This window comes from Jaculus jaculus, chromosome 8 (assembly GCF_020740685.1).
Source record: "Jaculus jaculus isolate mJacJac1 chromosome 8, mJacJac1.mat.Y.cur, whole genome shotgun sequence".
Classification (NCBI taxonomy): Eukaryota; Metazoa; Chordata; class Mammalia; order Rodentia; family Dipodidae; genus Jaculus; species Jaculus jaculus.
In genome coordinates this window covers 98,970,312-98,990,313 of record NC_059109.1, presented here as the reverse complement: position 1 = coordinate 98,990,313, position 20,002 = coordinate 98,970,312, and the positions used below count along the sequence as shown (strand labels likewise).

The 20,002-nt window shown below is 39.9% G+C and overlaps 1 protein-coding gene across 1 annotated transcript in view; it reads right to left on the bottom strand.

Annotated features, from left to right (window-relative positions):
- Pcsk2 (proprotein convertase subtilisin/kexin type 2) overlaps positions 1-20,002 on the bottom strand; it is a 316,714-nt gene that overhangs the window by 278,688 nt on the left and 18,024 nt on the right. The window lies entirely within an intron of this gene.

The following is a 20,002-nucleotide window of genomic DNA, read 5'->3' as shown; positions in this document are numbered from 1 at the left end:
TTGATTTCCTTACTTATGAAATGGAGCATCCTCTTGTCACTTTGCAGTAATGGGAATTAAAGTTCAATATACCTATAAAGTTTTTGGAGGGCTAGAGTTGATGGTTCAGTGGTTAAAGGCACTTGCTTGCAATGTCTGATGGCCCAGGATCCCTAGTACTCATGTAAAGCCAGGTGCACAAAGTAGCATATGAGTCTGGAGTTCATTAGCAGTGGCAGAAAGCTCTGGTGAGCCCACTGTCTCCCTCTCTCTTTTGTAGCAGTGGATTTGTGATGGAGGTGCTCCGGGAACCCCAAGAGAGATTATTACTTCAAATGGAGAAATACTTGAGGAATGGTTTTTATAATTTCTATAGGAAGGATATTCAGTTTAATGCATAATTTTATTAAGATTTATAATTTTATGATCTATTAATTTTGAATGGTGTGGCTGTTTTAACCAGATAACTATGATTCCACTATGTAACCCAGGCCTTGTTCCCTGTTGCCCCCAAACTTCCTGTCCCAGCCTTCTAATTGCTGGGACTATAGACGTATTCCAGCATACCCAGAAAGAGAGCCATGCATCTTCTGACAATCCTCACAACAAGAGGTGAGGTCAGTAATACCAAATTTTGAATCTGGGAATATGACTACTTTGGTGAAGAGTGGGAGAAAGCCAGTGAGGTGGCACACACATAGAGTCCCAGCTGCTCCAGTGGCCGAGGCAGTATAATTGTTTGAGTGCAGGAGTTCAAGACATGTCTAGGTAACATAGTGAGACCTTGTGTCACAAAAACAGATAATAAAGTGGAAGTGATGTCACATGACTGATTCAAGGTTGGAAAAGACCATGTGGCTCCTCCCTTGTCCCCTAAACACTTGTTCTTAAGTCCATATTGAAAGGTACACGTAGGACTTTGGTTGATGATCCCAGATGGGCTCAGCCTTCAGGTTTCTTCAGTTCTGGTTATAAATACACAGATGGAGCAGCCCTAGGATGGCTCCAGACTAGTTATTCCTGTCATCCTCCAGCTGTCAAGACTTCCCACACGAGTCTGGAGACATTAGAATCAACACACAAGCCATCTCCTCTATGCTCAGTGAGAATTTCTGATCTCCAAACTTGAGATCATAATAAAATGGTTGTTTGACTAAATTTTGGGTTTGCATGTTTCTCAGCAGTGGATAATAGGGAATACGGAGCCAACTCAAAAAAAAAAAAAAAAACCCTCTGATTTCTTTCCTCAGCTTTCAGAACAACTTCAAAGTTTACAGCAATGTCAGTTGTCTGTCCCTTTGTGACATCATCTTAGACAGGTGCCATTCAGGAACATTCTTGGCATGGGGAAAGAGGGCTGGGGCAGATGGCTTACAAGGTGGACTTCAAGGGTAAAGCCAACTCTTCCAAGGGACTGGTGTGCAAATAAACGTCTTTAGAACTTTGCAGCTTTTGTGATTTAGTTTCCGTTCATTAAAAACCATATTCTCTAGGGAAAATTTAACATAAATATTTAATGTGCACTTTCCAGGCTCATGGGTTCTTGAATACTTTTTCTACTTAACTCCGCTTATGTGTTTAGGGCAATGATAAGATGGGATTCTTACAAAAGTGGAGGAAGGGAACAGAAATGTAGGTGTGCTGTCTCCTGCTCTCCAAAACCTTCTGCCTTTGCCCACTGTTAAGTGGTGTGAACTTAGGGCTTTGTTTCCTATTAAGGAGGTTACTGTAAATCTTAGAACTTTAACACTGGAATGGAATTTGGAGTTAAGTCCCAGTGAATTTAGGAGGAATGTATTTTACTGTGGTTCTGATTCTCTCTCTCTCTCTCTCTCTCTCTCTCTCTTTATAGTTTTCTATTCTGCAAGTACAGACAGTTTGGTACCATTATTAGGCTCGTCGTGACCTATCCCCTCTCCATTGGCCCCTCCTTGTTGAGGTATATGGGTCATGCATTGTGGAGTTAGCCCACAGTTATTGGTACAATAAGTGTCTCTGTATATCATGACCCAACATGTGGCTCTTAAATTTGAATGGAGGCAAAGTGAAAACTTTCTTCCAGTGGAATTCCAATGTATATTTATAGCAGTGATGCTAGATGGTGAAGCTCATGGTTTAGGAAACACCACAGTTGTAACTGTGACTGGCAAGCCTCACCAATGGATGCCAAAATTAATGAGTGAAATTCAATAGCAAAGGGAAATTGTGCCTCCTCAGTGGAGTCACCTTAACCAGGTGAGCTCAGTGAATCTTACCAGTGATGAAAAATCAAAATCATGTACTTCATGATATAATACACTATTTCTAGGTGATTTCCTTGAGAAAGATACCTGTGTGTTTATTCATTCAGGAGGAACCATCATACAAGTCCATCAGTGGCCAGTAGTCTTTGAAGTCATATTCATGAAAGGCCAAGAAGGACTGAAGAACTTTTCAAAGCTTGAGGAGACTGGGGAGACATGATGAAATATGTACAATATATATCTTGGATTAGATCCTAGACCAGAGTAAAGGACACTAATGGGGTCACTGGAAAAATATGATAAGCTCTAATGGTTAGTTAATAATTACATATTAGTGCAGTTAACTATCTTGACAAGTTATTACACAGTTATAGAAGATGCTAACTTTGGAAAGGCTAGATTAAAGGTAGATCTAACGGAACTGTATAGTTTACTTTTCCAATGGTTATCCTTTTAAATAATTGTGCCAAATAAATATAACATCAAGTTTCATACTTTAACCACTTTAATATATACAATTCAGTACTACTAAGTGCCTTTACACTGTACAACAAATGCTAACCATCTGTCATTATAAGAAGCATTTTACCATCCCCAGATAAAACACTAAGCCAAGTTCCTTTAACCTTAGCACTCAACAATGCTGAAACAGGACTATTGAGAATTTGAGGCTAGCCTAGGCTACAAGGTGAGACTGTCTCAAAAAGCAAACAAATCGGGCTTAGGATATAGCCCAGGGGCAGATAAAACACTAAGCCAAGTTCCTTTAACCTTAGCACTCAACAATGCTGAAACAGGACTGTTGAGAATTTGAGGCTAGCCTAGGCTACAATGTGAGACTGTCTCAAAAAGCAAACAAATCGGGCTTAGGATATAGCTCAGGGGCAGAGAGCTTGCTTATCATGTGCAAAGACCTGGCCAATACTCAGTACCACAAAAAAATCAAACAATACCCTCCCCAACAAATTAAAAAAACAAAAAATAAAATAAATTCTATACTCATGAAATAGTAGCCTTCTTTTCCTTGCCACAGTCGCTGGCAACTTTCTACTTTCTATCTCTATTCTCTTGATGTATAGATGCATAGATTTAACCTTTTTAAAAATTTTATTTTTATTTATTTGAAAGAGAGAAGGTGGGAGAGAGAGGGAAAGAGAGAGAGCACACATGAATGGTCATGCCAAGGCCTCTAGTGGCTGCAAATGAACTCCATATGCTTGCACCATCTTGTGCATTTGGCTTACATGGGTACTGGGGAATAGATCCTGGGTCCTTTGGCTTTGCAGGCAAGAGAACCACTAAGCAATATTTCCATCCCATCATTTAACATTTTACATATGGCTTATTTCACTTAAAGACATGATGTCTTCAAGGGTCATGCATGTTGAGCATTTGCAAGATTTCATTCCCATTTAAGACAGCATAATAGTCTACTGCGCGTACACACACACACACACACACACACACACACACACACACACACACTGGCTGCTTTTAGGCATTGACTGTTGTGAATGATGTCATTACCAAGGGGAGAATATCTGTGCCATTTTTGTATCATTTTAAGGTCTAAAGTTAAAAATGTATAGGTATTTTAAACTTTAAATTTGAATGTTTCCTGGAGTCATATATTTTATGTTTCTACTCACAGGTCCTACTAGTTACTGTTGTCACACTGAGGTTGAGACCAAATGTCCTATATTCTTTGTTAAGAAGAGCTGTGCAAGAAAATGGAACTAATTACTCTCATGAAGCTAAAATCAGAAATCTAACTAGCTTCCTCTTGGGCAGTAATTAGATAAATTGACCAATCACAAACTAGCAAAATATTCACTTGCAGACAGATACTATTGTTGCCTCTTATCTTTGCAGTACGGACTCTGCACCTCCTACCCTATGAGTATCTGGAAGGCAGCTGCTTGAGAACATTGTGCAGCAGGAGCCTCAGCACAGGGATGGAAAGAGATGCTGTATGCCTTATAGTAGTGGAAGGCACTTGCCGCCTACACAGATCTCAGTGGTGTAGTGCTGACAGAGGCGTCTGCAGTTTCTAGTGGAGGGCTGGCTTTACAACCAGCAAAGACATATAAAAAATGTGGTAGGTTCCCAAACACTCACCTGGGTGACCCAGTCAGAAAACTTCTTATATCAAGGCATTTAATATATTCTCAAATGCTCTTCTTTACACACACACACACGCATGCACACTCACTCCCCCACCCCACACTTCTTTTATACCATCACTGTATTCTCTTAAGGCATAATATGCATGGTTCCAGAAAGGAAGAGAAACAGAAGTGAAGAAAAATTTCACACCACACTGTCAGCATGAAGGTTCAGTTCTGGGTGATGGTATAACAATGCTGCAAGCTCAGACTTGCAGTGGTTTTAGAAATTCTCATGATGTGGGCTGGAGGGATGGATTAACAGTTAAGGCATTTGTCTGCAAAGCCAAAGGACCCAGGTTTGATTCCCTAGGATCTACGTTAGCCAAATGTATAAGGGGGTACATGCGTCTGGAGTTTGTTTGCAGTGGCTGGAGCCCTGGTGTGCTCTCTTTCTCTTTCTCTTTCTCTTTCTCTTTCTCTTTCTCTTTCTCTTTCTCTTTCTCTTTCTCTTTCTCTTTCTCTTTCTCTCTGTCAAATAAATAAATAAAAATAAAAAGAAATTCTCATGATGCTGTAAAAATGTATGGATCCTAGCAGTGCTTCTCACTGCCTCCCTCCATTCCTCTTGCTTCCTTCTTTTCCCACTGGTAACTATGGCTTCAAGCTTAAGCACCTGCTTGAACCCACATCCTTCTCTCAGCATAATAGAAACACAGATTTAAAGGATGGAGCCCATGCCTGGTTTCCAGAGTTCTCTCTGCTCAGGCAATCTATGAGTTCCCCAGAAGGGCTGTGGCTGTGGACTTCTTCTCCTCCTCATCTTCCTCTTCTTCCTTCTTCTCCTCCTCATCTCCCACAAGCAGCTTGTGCTTCTGTGCATTTTTCCCCTCAGGAGAGAAAGTGCCATGGATTCTTGGATCCAGAACTCCCAAACAGCAAAGCCTCCCTTCAGTCGGGGAGACTAAACGTTTCCCTCTGGTTGCTTTGTTTGCATTGGCCACCCTACTGGTTTTCATGACCCTCAGCCAAGCATAGCTGGGAGTATAGTTTGAGGCAAATTTAGGAATAATCCTAAACATTGGGATTTTTATGATTTTATTCTCAGGAGAAGCTGCTGTCTAGAGGTTTAAAGAATAAAAACTGGGATATGAAGCCATACACTAGGAGTTGCAAACTGGCTCAGTTAATAATTGCTTGTCAATTTAGTTTGGGGGCTTGCATTTCACAGATAGGGATGGGCTCAGTATTTTCCTATCTCAGTGACTGTTCTTTATTCCTCTTAACTGTATGCAGTGGTAGGGCAGGACATGACTCCTTGTCATAGGATAGAGATAGAGAGAAGAGGTGTGTGTGTGTGCGTGTGTGTGTGTGCACGCACACGTGAGTGTGTAGCTGTGCCCTTAAGGTACTTATAAGCCAATGAGGAAAAGCACAGACAGAAAAATTATATTGTGCAATTGACACAAACATACTAACAAAAATGGCTAGAGATCTCAGCTATGGATTAGGTGGGAGAAAGCAGCAGAAAGAAGAGGTAGGGAGAGAACTTTTATGAAAGAGGTAGGGTTGGTCAGTGTGACTAAGATACCAGTAACAGGTCTCTCCTTGGCTCTAATGTTCCATCTCAGACTTAGTATAAATTTGGCATGTGCATGTGTGTGTGTATGTGTACATGCATGTAAGTGTATGTGTAAATGCATAGGTGTATATGTAGTTAATTTTGTGAAAATGCAGTTAACTGTGGAAGACAGAACATTCTCAGCTAAGGACAGCGGATGGATCAATTTAGAACTCTTGACAGAAAGGAAATCTTTGGGCAGGGGGATACAGGAGAAAGGAGAATTAAGAGGCAGGAAAGGGGTTACCAAGACACAGTTCAGTCACTATTATAATTGTGGCAGACTGAAGGTTTTCATTTATAAATTTTAACCTCTCATCTGTACAAACTTGCATCATTTCCCTTACAAGAGCCTTCTTTCTTACAACCTGGTCCATCACATCACGCTTCTCAGCTACCTGAATCTGGTCACTTCCTGCTTTGTTTTGGAGAAGGAGATGGACCAAAAAGTGGGCCTGTAGAGAACACTCAGGATGTTGAGGTAGGAGGACTGCATTTAAAAAGTTGTTTATTTTTATTTATTTATTTGAGAGCAAGAGAGTGAGTGAGAGAGAGTGAGAGAGAGAGAGAGAGAGAGAGAGAGAGAGAGAGAGAGAGAAAGAATGGGCACATGAGGACTGCAAATGAACTCCAGATGCATGTGTCACCTTGTGCATCTGGCTTATGTAGGTACTGGGGAATCGAGCTTTGAACAAGGCTCCTGAGGCTTCACAAGTAAGCACTTAACTGCTAAGCCATCTCTCCAGCCCCCAGAATTGTATTTATAAGGTCAGCCTGGGGTATATAGGGAGTTGAAAACACAACAAGACCCCATATCATTAAAATAAAATCAGCATAATAGATTCAGATAGCAAAAAAAAAAAAAAAGTTTTCAAAAAAGTGCACTTGGAAAAAAGACCAAGATTTTTCCTTTTGCTCCACACTTTTTCCTGTTCCTCTGTGGGATCAATTTCAAGTGTCATTGTCATAAAGCTCTCAGGTGAGTCATAAAGAAACAGTAGGGGGCTGGAGAGATGCCTTAGTGACTAAGCACTTTCCTGTGAAGCCTAAGGACCCCAGTTCGTGGCTTGATTCTCCAGGACCCACGTTAGCCAGATGCACAAGGGGGCGCATGCATCTGGAGTTTGTTTGCAGTGGCTGGAAGCCCTGGCGTGCCCATTCTCTCTCTCTCTCTGCCTCTTTCTGTATCTGTCACTCTCAAATAAATAAATAAAAATGTGCAAAATATTTTTTTTTTTTTAAAAATAAACACAGGGCTGGAGAGATGGCTTAGTGGTTAAGCTCTTGCCTGTGAAGCCTAAGGACCCTGCTCGGTTCCCCAGGTCCCATGTTAGCCAGATGCACAAGGGGGCGCATGCGTCTGGAGTTCGTTTGCAGAGGCTGGAAGCCCTGGCGCGCCCATTCTCTCTCTCTCCCTCTATCTGTCTTTCTCTCTGTGTCTGTCACTCTCAAATAAATAAATAAAAAATTAAAAAAAAATAAACACAGTAATCATTATCAGCTGCTGAACATTGGTAGGATAGGCCAACCTAGTGGGCAAGGCTGCTGCTCCGCTGGCCGATGAGTCCTGGGGATTTCATTAAGGCTCTCCATCATTGGAAAGAGGTACAATAGGATTAGCCAGGCATCACCAGGATAATGTATGTTATGTAACCATTAAAAGTCTTTGTAGCTGGGCATGCTGGCGCATGCCTTTAATCTCAGCACTCAGGAGGCAGAGGTAGGAGGATCGTCATGAGTTTGAGGCCACCCTGAGACTACATAGTTAATTCCCGGTCAACCTGGATCAGAGTGAGACCCTTCTTCGAAAAAACAAAACAAAATGGTCTTTGTAGCTTATAGTCACCAACACACTTAGTTCACAATTTCATTGGTCAGTAATTTAGACTCCATGAGTCTTAGCTAGGCTGCCTAATATATTCATTGTCAGCTGTGGTTCCCTGATTTGTCTATGTTGCTGGGTATTGGTTGAATATTGATGGGGCACTTACTTCTGCCATATTCTTTTAGCCAAAGCAAGTCAATGTCAATACAGTTTTATGGCAAGGGAGGTCTTCTAAGACAAGTATAAGAGGCTGTTACCTTACACATGTAGAGTAGATCAGGGGGCCTACACTAATGGTGGCTCACAGATGAGCTCCACATATGTGTACAGGTGATGATTGGTGCTTTGGGACACTGATGTCCATCTTATCTCAGAGGGCAGGATACATATGAAAGAGACAACATTGTTGTCTCTGATCAGTGAGTTTATTGATGCATGAGGGAAGCTGTCCTCAGTTTGAGAACACAAATTATGGTGTTGCCAGTTCCCAACAGAAAGTGGCTCCAAGCAAAGACCCAGGTGTAAATTCACATTGCCATATGTGTTGGTTCGAATGAGATGCCACTCATAGCCTAATGTGTTCTGGATGCCTGGTCCGCAGCTGGTGGCCGTTTGGGAGGTGGAACTTGCTGGAGGATGTATGTCTCTGGGGGCAGGCCTTGAGGTTCATTAGCTCAACTCTAAGCCAATACTTGGACTACTTTCACCCAGATGATGTGATGTCCAGCCTCAGTTCTGCCCTATTTCACCTGCCATGATGAATCTTCCCCTTGAAACTATAAGCTGAAATAAACCCTCTTTTCTCATAAGCTGCTTTTGGTCAGGTGTTTTGTCCATGCAATGAAAGGTTAACTACAATACCACATCATTTGAGGATCAGCAAATATTTTCTCATAAGCACAATCTGTAAGCATGTATGTTCTCACATTAACTTTATGAAATGTCAGGTTCATAGAAATTTCTTTGAGATTGCCTGACTGATTTCCAAGTTCATGCTCTTTCTCCAATTTTCACTTCCCTTACAATTTCTTTCTTACCCAGAACTTTCTCATCCAGGTCAATCAGAGGCATGTCCTGTGTGTCACTGCCATCTGCCCAGAGACTACAGTAACTTCCCTGGGTTGTGTAGCAGCTAAGCTGACTTCAGCAAGAATTCCAAAGGTTATTATCAGATAGACAGGTCTAAATTCCAGTGTCAGAGAAAAGGAAGGGTGAACAACTTACAGGGTGACTCGAGCCTTGAATTTATAACAAAAAGTAAGTGTATTCACCTAATGAAATAAAAAGCAATTTTCTAAGCAGACATGTCTATCAGCTAAAAAATCATTGCTGGTATCCAGGTCAAGGTGAGGATGGTTTGATTGACAGCCTTAGACCTTGAGGTGACCAGCCACATAACTAGGTCCAATTTGTGCCATACTCCTGTGGAATGGGCTGCAAAAAAAAAAAAAAAAAAAAAAAAAAAAAAAAGAACCAGAATGGAGGGGCTGTTCATTCAGGCATTTTCTGTAGGACAACCTACATTTACTATCCTGCCTTTAAGCCAGGGGTGATGATGAATTTCTCTGATCATTATCTTGTCTTGAACTCATTGTCAAACTGTCAACAAAGTATTCTTTTTAAAAATTTATTTAGTTTTTTTTTTCTTTATTTTTATGAGAGAGAGAGAGAGGGAGAATTGGCATGCCAGGGCCTCCAGCCACTGAAAATTGAAGTCCAGACACACACACATCACCTTGTACATCTGGCTTACATGATATCTGGAGAGCTGAACATAGGTTATTAGGCAAGTGCCTCAACTGCTAAGCCATTTCTCTAGACCTTAACTAAATATTCATGATCAATTCAATAAAGCATCCCAATCAGATAAGTGAGCCACACTTACATTGCAGTAAGGAAATGTCCTACATCAGGCTGTTTTTATTTTATTTTATTTTAGAAATATGACCAGAAGAATCTTAAGTGGAAAAAAATTGAGCTACTAATATGTTGCTTACATTTCTGTCTTTTACATCTTTACATTCTGTTCTTTCAGAAAACAGACCTGGTGAACCAGTGGCCTTCAAGTCCATGGGGATACTTGCTTTGGTCACTAATGTCTGCTACTGAGTAGGAATGCCGTAAATACTTGTTGAGTGACTAAAACATTCAGAAGTTGCTAGGTGTAATGTAGTGTAGATGACTAACTTTTTTTGGATATGATATCCTTTGAGCACAGGTAAAACATTCACTGTCCTAGGGAATCAAGCAAGTTATAATATGTAAGTCAAGAAAAGACTATAGGGAGGGCTGGGCACTGAACAGTGAATGCCCCTCCTCAAGACAGATTGAAAATACGATGTTGGCCACACAAAGCTCTGTCGGTGTGATGCTTATTGACTTGCTTGCTTGGAAAAGTCTGTAACTCTACTGACTTCTTGAAATAGATTATACCTTAAAAGGTTTAGAACCAAGAGCAACTCATGGGTTTGAAGCAGAAGTAGAAACACCTTCAATATCAATATTAGACATGGCTAACAATCATATGTTATTTTATCTGCAGTTGAATCCAAGCTCTCTAGGGTGATTGGGGGAAGACAAGGGGAAATTAACAACTCCTAAATTTCAGTTTGGGGGTTCAGGTTACCTCAAAATGCTAAAGGAACAAAAGCAATGAAAGTGTCCAAGCTATGAAATTATATATGATGACATCTTCGCAAGCCAGTTCTATTCAGAACTTGGAACAACCCAAGCCAAGGCTGCACTTGGCCAAGTCTGTATTAAGCATGGGTGGTTAATGGGTTTTGTTGGTATCATATCCAGCTAAATTCCATGTAATCAGGTAAGAGGGAAGAAATTTGTATTTGACTATCTATCTATCTATTGATCAATCTATTTTTCTCACCATCCACCACCACCATGAATCATCACTTAGCTTTCCAACTTTGTATATATGACAGCAGGGAGAATCCAGAACAAATTAAATGTTAAAGTATCAACTTCAGTCTCAATGAGACAAAATTACATAAAACATGGAAATGGTTGTGATGGAAGAAGGGTATTTCTGGAAAAGTTTATTGCACTCTTAAAGATGACAGCTGGAATGACAGGTAGCTCTTGGAAATGCTAATGCATTTCTCTTAATTAACATGGAAAGACCCTCACAATATACTGTTTCTGAGAAAACAACATGCCATGTATAAGTAGGGCTCCCCAATAAAGGGAAGCACATTGAATGCTCACCTAAATGTTGGTAATGGGTGATAATTGGAGGTGATTTCCTTGTCTTCTGCTCACCTCTCTATGTAAAAAGTTGGCATGCACAATAAAGGTGTTTTCATTTCTCAAAATCAAAGCAAGTGCAATCCATAGCACCTCAGCACTGTCTCACTCCATAGAGATCCTGATATCATGGGGAAAATACATTCCAGTGACAAATGCCTTAGTTAAGTTGGGAGGGACAAATCAAGGTAGTAGCCCCATTTCATATATGAGCCTCCTTTCAGGAGAATGGGGATCACATATGTGGGATAATAGCACAACTTATTAGCTGGAAAATGTTAGTGGAAGGAGGATCTAGAAATGAACTGAAGATGTAGGTTCTATCCTAGGAATTTGCATGAAAACTGGAAAAGGCATAGGACATAATAGAGGTCCCAGGGGGTATTATTTAGATCCAAGTGTTTCTAGTACATACCTGGATTATACATATATAAAAAGTGGGCTTCAGACAGTTAAATGATTTTGCTATAGGCACACTGCTCTGTAGTGACAGAGGTGGGGCAAAGTCTTATGGCTCCTGAGGAAGTTCAACATAGCTCAGTTTCGTAAAGGAGAGACTAAATATTAGTTTTGAGTCAGCAACTTACAAAAAAATTTTTAAAAAATGGTGAGAGGTCTTAGAAAGTTGTTATATTTTACTGTTTTCTTCTTATTTAAAAGATATAGTTTCCTTTTTTTTTTTCTTACTCTCACCCAGGTTAACTTGGAACTCACTGTTTGGTAACAGGCTGGCCTCGAACTCATAGTGATCCTCCTATCTCTGCCTCCCAAGTGCTGGGATTAAAGACATGTACCACCATACTTAGCTAAAATTTTTTTTCTATTGTTACTGCACTTGAGACAAGGTCTTGTTCTGTCACCCAACCTGATTTGTGATCCTTCTGCCTCAGTTTTCTGAGTGCAAAAGATTACCAGCATGTGTTGTCATGCCTAGCTTTCTTTAAAGTGTTTCCTAAATATACATATTAATTTTGTCAAGTCATTTGTGAATAAGTTGTATGTGGTGTGTGTGTTGCCTGAGAACAAGACATCACACATGTCAAAATCATAAAATTAATACTGAATCTGGGCATGGTGGTTCACACTTGAAATCTTGCTACTTGGAAAGGTGAGCTAGTAGGATCACCATGAGTTAGAGGACAAGGTTAACTATGTAGTGAGACTCAATCTCAAATCAAAAGCAAAAACAAAAAATAATACCTGATATAATACTATTTCATAATTCACAGATATCCTCAAAAGGTTTCCAATTGTTTTAATAAGTTTTTTATGGCAACAACAACAACAAAAAAACATACCTTGGAAAAAGAAGAAAAAGGCAAACCAAAAATCAGTAGATGGAAAGAAATAATAAAGATTAGAGCAGAAATTAATGAAATAGGAACCAAAAAATCAATCCAAAGAATCAATGAAACAGAGTTGGTTCATTGAAAGGATAAACAAGACTGATAAACCCTTAGAAAATTTGACCAAAAGAGAGAAGAGACACAAATTAATAAAATTAGAAATGAAAAAGGCACTATCACAACAGACACCAGAGAGATTCAAAACATCATAGGAACATATTATAAAAGAACATACACTCCACTAAGTTTGAAAATCTAAAACAAATGGATGAGTTCCTTGATGTGTATGACCTACCAAAATTAAATCAAGGTGAGACTGACCAGTTAAATAGATGAATAACAAGTATGGAGATCCAAGCAGTTATAGAAAAATCTCCCCACTGAAAAAGTCCAGGCCCATATGATTCATTGATGAATTTTACCAGACCTTCATGGAATAACTAACACCAATGCTTGAACTTTTCCATAAAATAGAAAAGAAGGAATCCTACCAAAATCCTGTACAAAGCCAGCATCACCCCAATACCAAAACCAGACAAAGATAGAACAAAAAAGAAAAAAAAAAAGAAAACTACGGACCAGTCTCCCCCATGAACATAGATGCAAAACATCTGAACAAAATACTGGCAAGTAGCATACAAAAATATATCAGAAAGATCTTTTGCCCTGACCAAGTAGGCTTTATTCTAGAGATGCAGGGATGGTTCAACATATGCAAATCAATAAATGTAATACATTATATAAGTGGACTGAAGGACAAAAATCATATGATCATCTCATTAGATGCAGAAAAAGCATTCGACAAAGTCCAACATCCTTTCATGGTAAAAGACCTACAGAAACTGGGAATAGAAGGAACATACCTCAACATAATAAAGGCTATTTATGAAAAACCTACATCCAACATAATACTAAATGGAGAGAAACTTGAAGTTTTGCCACTAAGTTCAGGAACAAGACAGGGGTGTCCACTGTCCCCACTTTTATTTAATATAGTACTGGAAGTCTTAGCCATAGCAAAAAGGCAAGAGACACACATAAAAGGGATACAAATTGGAAAGGAAGATATCAACTTTTGATTATTTGCAGATGATATGATTCTATACATAAAGGACCCTAAAGACCAGCCAACTGTCGGTGCTGATAAGCACTTTTAGCAAAGAAGCAGGGTTCAAAATAAACACACAAAAATCAGTAGCTTTCCTATATACTAACAACAAACATGTGGCAGATGAAATCAAGGAATCTCTCCCATTCACAATCACATAAAAAAAATAAAGTGGGCTGGAGAGATGGCTTAGTGGTTAAGTGCTTGCCTGTGAAGCCTAAGGACCCCGGTTCAAGGCTCGGTTCCTCAGGTCCCACGTTAGCCAGATGCACAAGGGGGCGCACGCGTCTGGAGTTCGTTTGCAGAGGCTGGAAGCCCTGGCGCGCCATTCTCTCTCTCCCAGTATCCGTCTTTCTATCTGTGTCTGTTGCTCTCAAATAAATAAATAATAAAAAATAAAAATTAAAAAAAATCTTTAAAAAAAAATAAAGTACCTTAGTATAAACCTAACCAAGGAAATGAAGGATCTCTACAATGAAAAGTTTAAAACACTCAAGCAAAAAATTGTAGAAGATGCTAGGAAATGGGAAGACATCCCATGTTCTTGGATTGAAAGAATCAGTACTGTGACAATACCAATCTTACCAAAAGCAATCTACACATTTAATGCAATCCCCATAAAAATTTCATGACATTCTTCACAGAAATAGCAAAAAAAACAATCCTAACATTCAATTGGAAGCACACAAAACCTCCAATGTCTAAAACAATTTTGAGCAACAAAAATAAGGCTGGTGGTATCATCATACCTTATTTTAATCTATATTATAGAGCCATAGAAACAAAAACAGCATGGTATTGGCACAAAAGCAGACATGTAGGTCAATGGAACAGATTAGGGGACACAGATACAGTAGCTACAGCCACCTGATCTTCAACAAAAATGCCAAAAAATACTCATTGGAGAGAAGACAGCCTCTTGAGCAAGTGGTGCTTGGAAAACTGAATACGTATATGTAGAAGGATGAAAATAGATTCTAATCTCTCTCCATGCACAAGAATTATATCCAAATGGATCAAAGACCTTAATATCAGACCCAAAACTCTGAAACTGCTAGAGGAAAAAGTAGGGGAAGCCCTTCAACATATTAGTATTTGTAAAGACTTTCTGAATATAACCCCAGTTGCTCAGGAAATAAAACCACTTGTCAACCCCTAGGAGCTCATGAACTTACAAAGCTTTTGTACAGCAAAGGACACTGTGAATAGAGCAAAGAGTCAACCTACATACAGAATGGAAGAAAATCTTTGCCAGCTACACATCTGACAGAAGATTAACATACAGGATATACAAAAAACTCAAAATACTAAATAATAAGAAATCAAACAACTCAATTAAAAATGGTCTATGCAACTAAATAGAGAGTTATCAATGGAAGAAATACAAATGGCCTATAAACATCTAAAAATATGTTCTACATCCCTAACCATGGGGGAAATGCAAATTTAAATTGCTTTGAGATTCCATCTCACTTCTGTCAGAATGGCTATTACCATGAAAATAAATGACAATAAGTTCTGACATGGATGCAGAGAAAGAGGAACCCTTCTACACTGTTGGTGGGGATGCAATCTGGTACAGCCATTTTGGAAATTCGTGTGGAGGTTCCTGAAACAGCACTTAATATGATGGCATTGTGTATATGTAAGTAGAAGAACAGATTAATGGGGTGAAAAAGCCTGAGTCAAGTCAGGGGAAGAGATTGAGTAAAAGAAGGGTGGGGAGAGGTTTAATCAAAATCTTAGAGGGTATGAAAAAAATCATATAGGAACCTACTTTTTTGGACAATGGAACATCCAGAAGCCATAGATTGTTACTAGAAAATTTTCAGGGATGGGATACTTTCCAGTGAATTGTTGGCTAGGGAGGTCTCTGATATCCCCAAAACATTACAGGCCATTGCCAAGGCTCTTGGTTTCCCACCAGGAATAGATGGCAAGACCCTATTGCTGAAGACTCCACATACTTGGGCTGCAAGGTCACTGAGAAATCCTGCTGGAACTGAGCTGATAACCTTCTCCATGTAGATCAGCTGACAGAAAGCTGGAGAAAGCTATGCTGCATGTAGTTCAATGAGAGATAGAGATAGAGATAGAGATAGATAGAGATAGAGATAGAGAGAGAGAGAGAGAGAGAGAGAGAGAGAGAGGAAGGGAGGGAGGGAGAGAGGGGGGAAAGGGAGGGAGGGAGAGAGAGATCACCAGTGGATATACTCATCAGAGGATACTGCAAGCCTTACATTTGGCTAGCCAGGCCAAATGAGCCAATGGATGCAATAGTGGCATGTCTGTTATGGGGGAAACCAACTGCTCTCGAATTTGACTGGATGCCCACTCCGTGGGAGGGAATACATGCTTGATATTGAGCTCTAGGTATGTAACATCTGCTGGTGTCTGGCTAAATGTATATGCTATGGTCACCAAAGTTCCCAGGAAGCACTTCTTTTAATGTTTATACCCATATGTTAATACTATTCTCACTTTTGGTTAGAGAAGCTTCCCTTTTCAGGTGCTGGTGACCTTGAGATGACTCAGAAAACACCATAGTGCTGAGAAGTGACAGAGGAGTTCTCACCACTGAAATATCTCTATCCTACCTTCCGAGGGTCAAGGACCATTGTGGAGGAGGTAGCAGAAAGAATGTCAGAGCTAAAGGAAGGGTAGGATTCCTTACACTGTGCTTATCCAGGCCTAAAATGACCTGGATATCCATGAGCTCACAGTGTCTGACACTACCTACACAAGACCATCATAATAGGAAGAAAAGATGATGACATCAAAATAAAAGAGAGACTGATTGAGAGGGAGAAAGGCTATGATGGAGTATAGAGTTGCAAAGAGGAAAGTGGGTGGGGGGGAGTGAGGAAATTATCATGGGTTATTTTCTATAATTATGGAAGCTGTCAATAAAAAATTAATTTAAAAATACCACAAAAAATAAAAACAGGACCAGAGTTCAATGCAGGTTCATACACGGAATGTACTTGCAATTTATTTTTCTTCTTCAATATCAAAGAATTAGATTGTCTGCCTTTTATTTCATTACCTTAATACTTTTGAAGAGTACAGACTAATTATTTTATAGAATTCCCCTCAGTTGGGGGCCATCTGCTGTTTTCTCTTTATTAGATTGATGCAATGTGTTTGACAGGGATAGCACATTTGTTGTGATCTGTGCTTCTTGATGCAGTATGCACAGTACTAAGAGTGGTTGCCACTGGTTTGAATCACAGTTCTGGCCTCCCCCACCTGACAGTGAGCTGACCAACCGAGCATGTTACACCTTTGAGGGTGTGTGCGGTGCTCTTTGCTGACATTTCTGGACACCCAAGCACAGCAGTCTGAATAACTAACATTTCAGCGGCTTTCATTTACTGTCATCACCCAAACATGAAGCATCTCACTGGGAATGGCACATACAGCATGCATCTTCTTTTTTATTTGTTTCTATTTTTCCTTTTCTTTCCTTGTCATTTATAAAAGGACAGCAGAGAAGACAGTAAGGATGAAAAACTGGACAATTTGAGTATATCCAATGGCCCCCAAATTATAAAGTGATATAAGAATTGGAACTACTAAATAACAAGCCATTCCATTCTCAGCACAGTGGCATATGGATGCACATATAATCATATGCTGTCTCATAAAACTCAATCAATGAGAAGCAGAACAAGATAATTTCATATGGAAGGCAAACAAGATACATTATTTAGATGAATAAAGTAAATATGATTTCACTAGAGGAGTGGAAGGCTTTACAGCTTCCTTAAACAGATGTCTTTCATGCATTAAAAGAGCCTAATTACTTATGGTGTCTGCAGCTCTTCTGTCAATAAAAGGCCAGTGGAAGCTGGGCATTGTAACTACCTTTGACAGAAGATCCCATTCTGTTTCAACTCGTTTGGGTATATTATAAGGTCAGCATGGTGTGAGAAAGTTCTTTGCATGCAGAGCTAGAGACTCATTGGTAAACAGTTTGCCACACCCCAACTCACAAAGTATTTTAAAGAGCTGAATGGAAAAGTCAAGGGAGTCTATTAACCTGCCAAAAGGAGCTTATAATATGCTTTCCTTTGCACATAGACTTACATATACCATCTTCCTCTGTGAAGAACCCTTTCCTGCCAATGAGTTTCATCTCCACAGGGCTCAACAATACTTGGCAAGAAATAAGAATGGGTGTTTCTTCAAAATTAGCAGATTCATTAGGGTCTGTGTGTAAGGAACTGGAAATGAATGGAAAGTCATCAGGTCAGCACTTGGGACAGCTGGCTCATACCAAACTAGGACACTTTTGGTCTCTTCTAAACCAATCCCAAGTATTTGTCTCAATTATGTCGATGATTTCAATGTTCATGATTCCTTCCCAGGAGCATAGCAGTGTGAAATAGCTGGGTTACTTATGCTTCTTTATTTAAGTACAGAGCTAGCATTCTGCATGGGATTCAAGCTATAATTTGCTCCCCCCCCCAACTGCACTGAGCAATTGACATATACAGTCTAGAATGGCAACCAGATAATGAGACAGGTAGAGGGTATATGATCCAGCTTCAGTCACAAACCTTTCCTTTTCAGCCTTAGGAAAAAAAAAATATATGTATATCATCCCAGAAGCCAAAATTAAACACATGTATTATTTCCTTGGTGTATCGGGGAATTATCTTCCTATAATCTCAATGGCATCTCAATGATATTTTCTTGTCCCTTTTTACTTTTGGCTTCTAGGTTAGGGAGTTTCTTCTAAAATTTATTAAATGCATTTTCTTTGGTGGACTAAACTTTATAAGATAGAACTGGCTGCTTTGACCAGCCATTCACTGAGGCTTGAGGATAATTAGTAATCAGTCAAACTGTTAGTATCACTGATGTCATGAGCTATTGGCAATGGGGTCAAATACACTTAACATGACTTTATAGTAGTATCATCTATTAAAAGGGGGAGTGCTATCTGCTGCCAGGCAGCATTCAATAGGACCAAGGAGACAGGCTGTGCTCTAGGCTCCTGCCTCCTCCTGATATCTCATTGGTTACCCTGGGATTTCCTGTAGATAGCTACTCTTCCATACTTTCCAAGTTCAATTCAATACCCCCCTCTATCTACCTGTGGAATGTAAATTCTTCAGCTTGCTGTGGGTACCTCTCATGAGCTAGCCTCATCCACCTCTTTGACCTTATCTCCTCCAGGGGAAATCCTTGCAATCCTAAAATTCCCTGGCATGTTGTTGGGCATCCCATATTTCACTGTGTGAATGCACTTCCATTTTAATTTGTTAAAATAATGAAGTTCAACGTGAGTTCACTTGGTCCTAACATTGCCTGCTTTGTGAAGTATGCTCTTCTCCCTGTCATTGCCTCACATTCATGGAAAGTTGCCAGTAACTCCACTTGTTCATAAAAGATCTTCCATTTGAATGTGATTCCTTGAAGTCAGGCATTGTATTTTATCTGCCTCAATGTAGCACATGATGCTGATACTCTGCTTTCATTGACTTAGCCTGCCCTGGAAGTAACTGGTGCCTCCAAAGAATACCTGTAAATGCCAATGCCTGTTGTGCATCTTTTCTGCCTTGTGGGTGTTCACTGGCTAAAACCATCCTTAGTCTACTTGGGGCAGGCAGAAAGAGGGGCCAGAGACATAATGCATTCTCAAAACAGCCTCAGCCAAAAAGAAATGGTAGCTACTGGGTGAATTTTCCAGTTTATTCACCACCAGTTGGAATGATTCAGAGATTCTGTACCTATCAGAGGCTCCTGCAGGAAAATGTCACAGTGATAGTCCTCATTTTTTCATGTCTCCATAAATCAAGTATTTTGACTTGTATCCTCCCAACAATGGCTCTGAGCTTGATCTGGTCAAAGGGACTTAGTAACTGTGACACAAGCAATGGCTTAAAACTGTTTCACACAAGCTCAATCTTTTCTCTATCTTTTGGAAATTTTCTTAGATCAAAGGGGTTGATTCATAGTTGTCCATTTGTCCCTATGTCCTTGCCTTAGTGATGACATCATATTTTCTTATGAAATGGCCTCAATGCACATTTGTTCTGTGAACTGACTTATTCTGCATCCACATTTTCTCTGGTAGGATTGTGGATCTTGTTCCCTTCATTGTACAATGCTTTGAACTGCCCATAATCTTTCTTTGGTCCTCTCCTCCTTCCCCGTTAGCTGTCAAGATGGATTATTTCTGGCTTCAACTTCTGGCTCCAAATGAGAGCTCATGCCAATCCTCACTGAAGAAGTGACTCTCCAAGGTTCCTTTCAGCTGGATTCTGTCTTTTCTGTCCCCCAAAGTGCTGCTGTTGTACTTCAAAAGATCACAAATGGCTTGATCCCAGCCTTCTCTCCATGTCTTAGGTTCTGCAAGGTCTTTCTTGGTCTCCTGTTCTTGGCTGACAGTACCTTGAAAAGCAGTCAGCAGAACTAAGTGAAATTGATTCTTGGATGTTTTTGGACCTCCACCATAATGAAAGAGAACAGTTGCTTCCTGGTGAAGCTATTTTTTTTCCTTTTA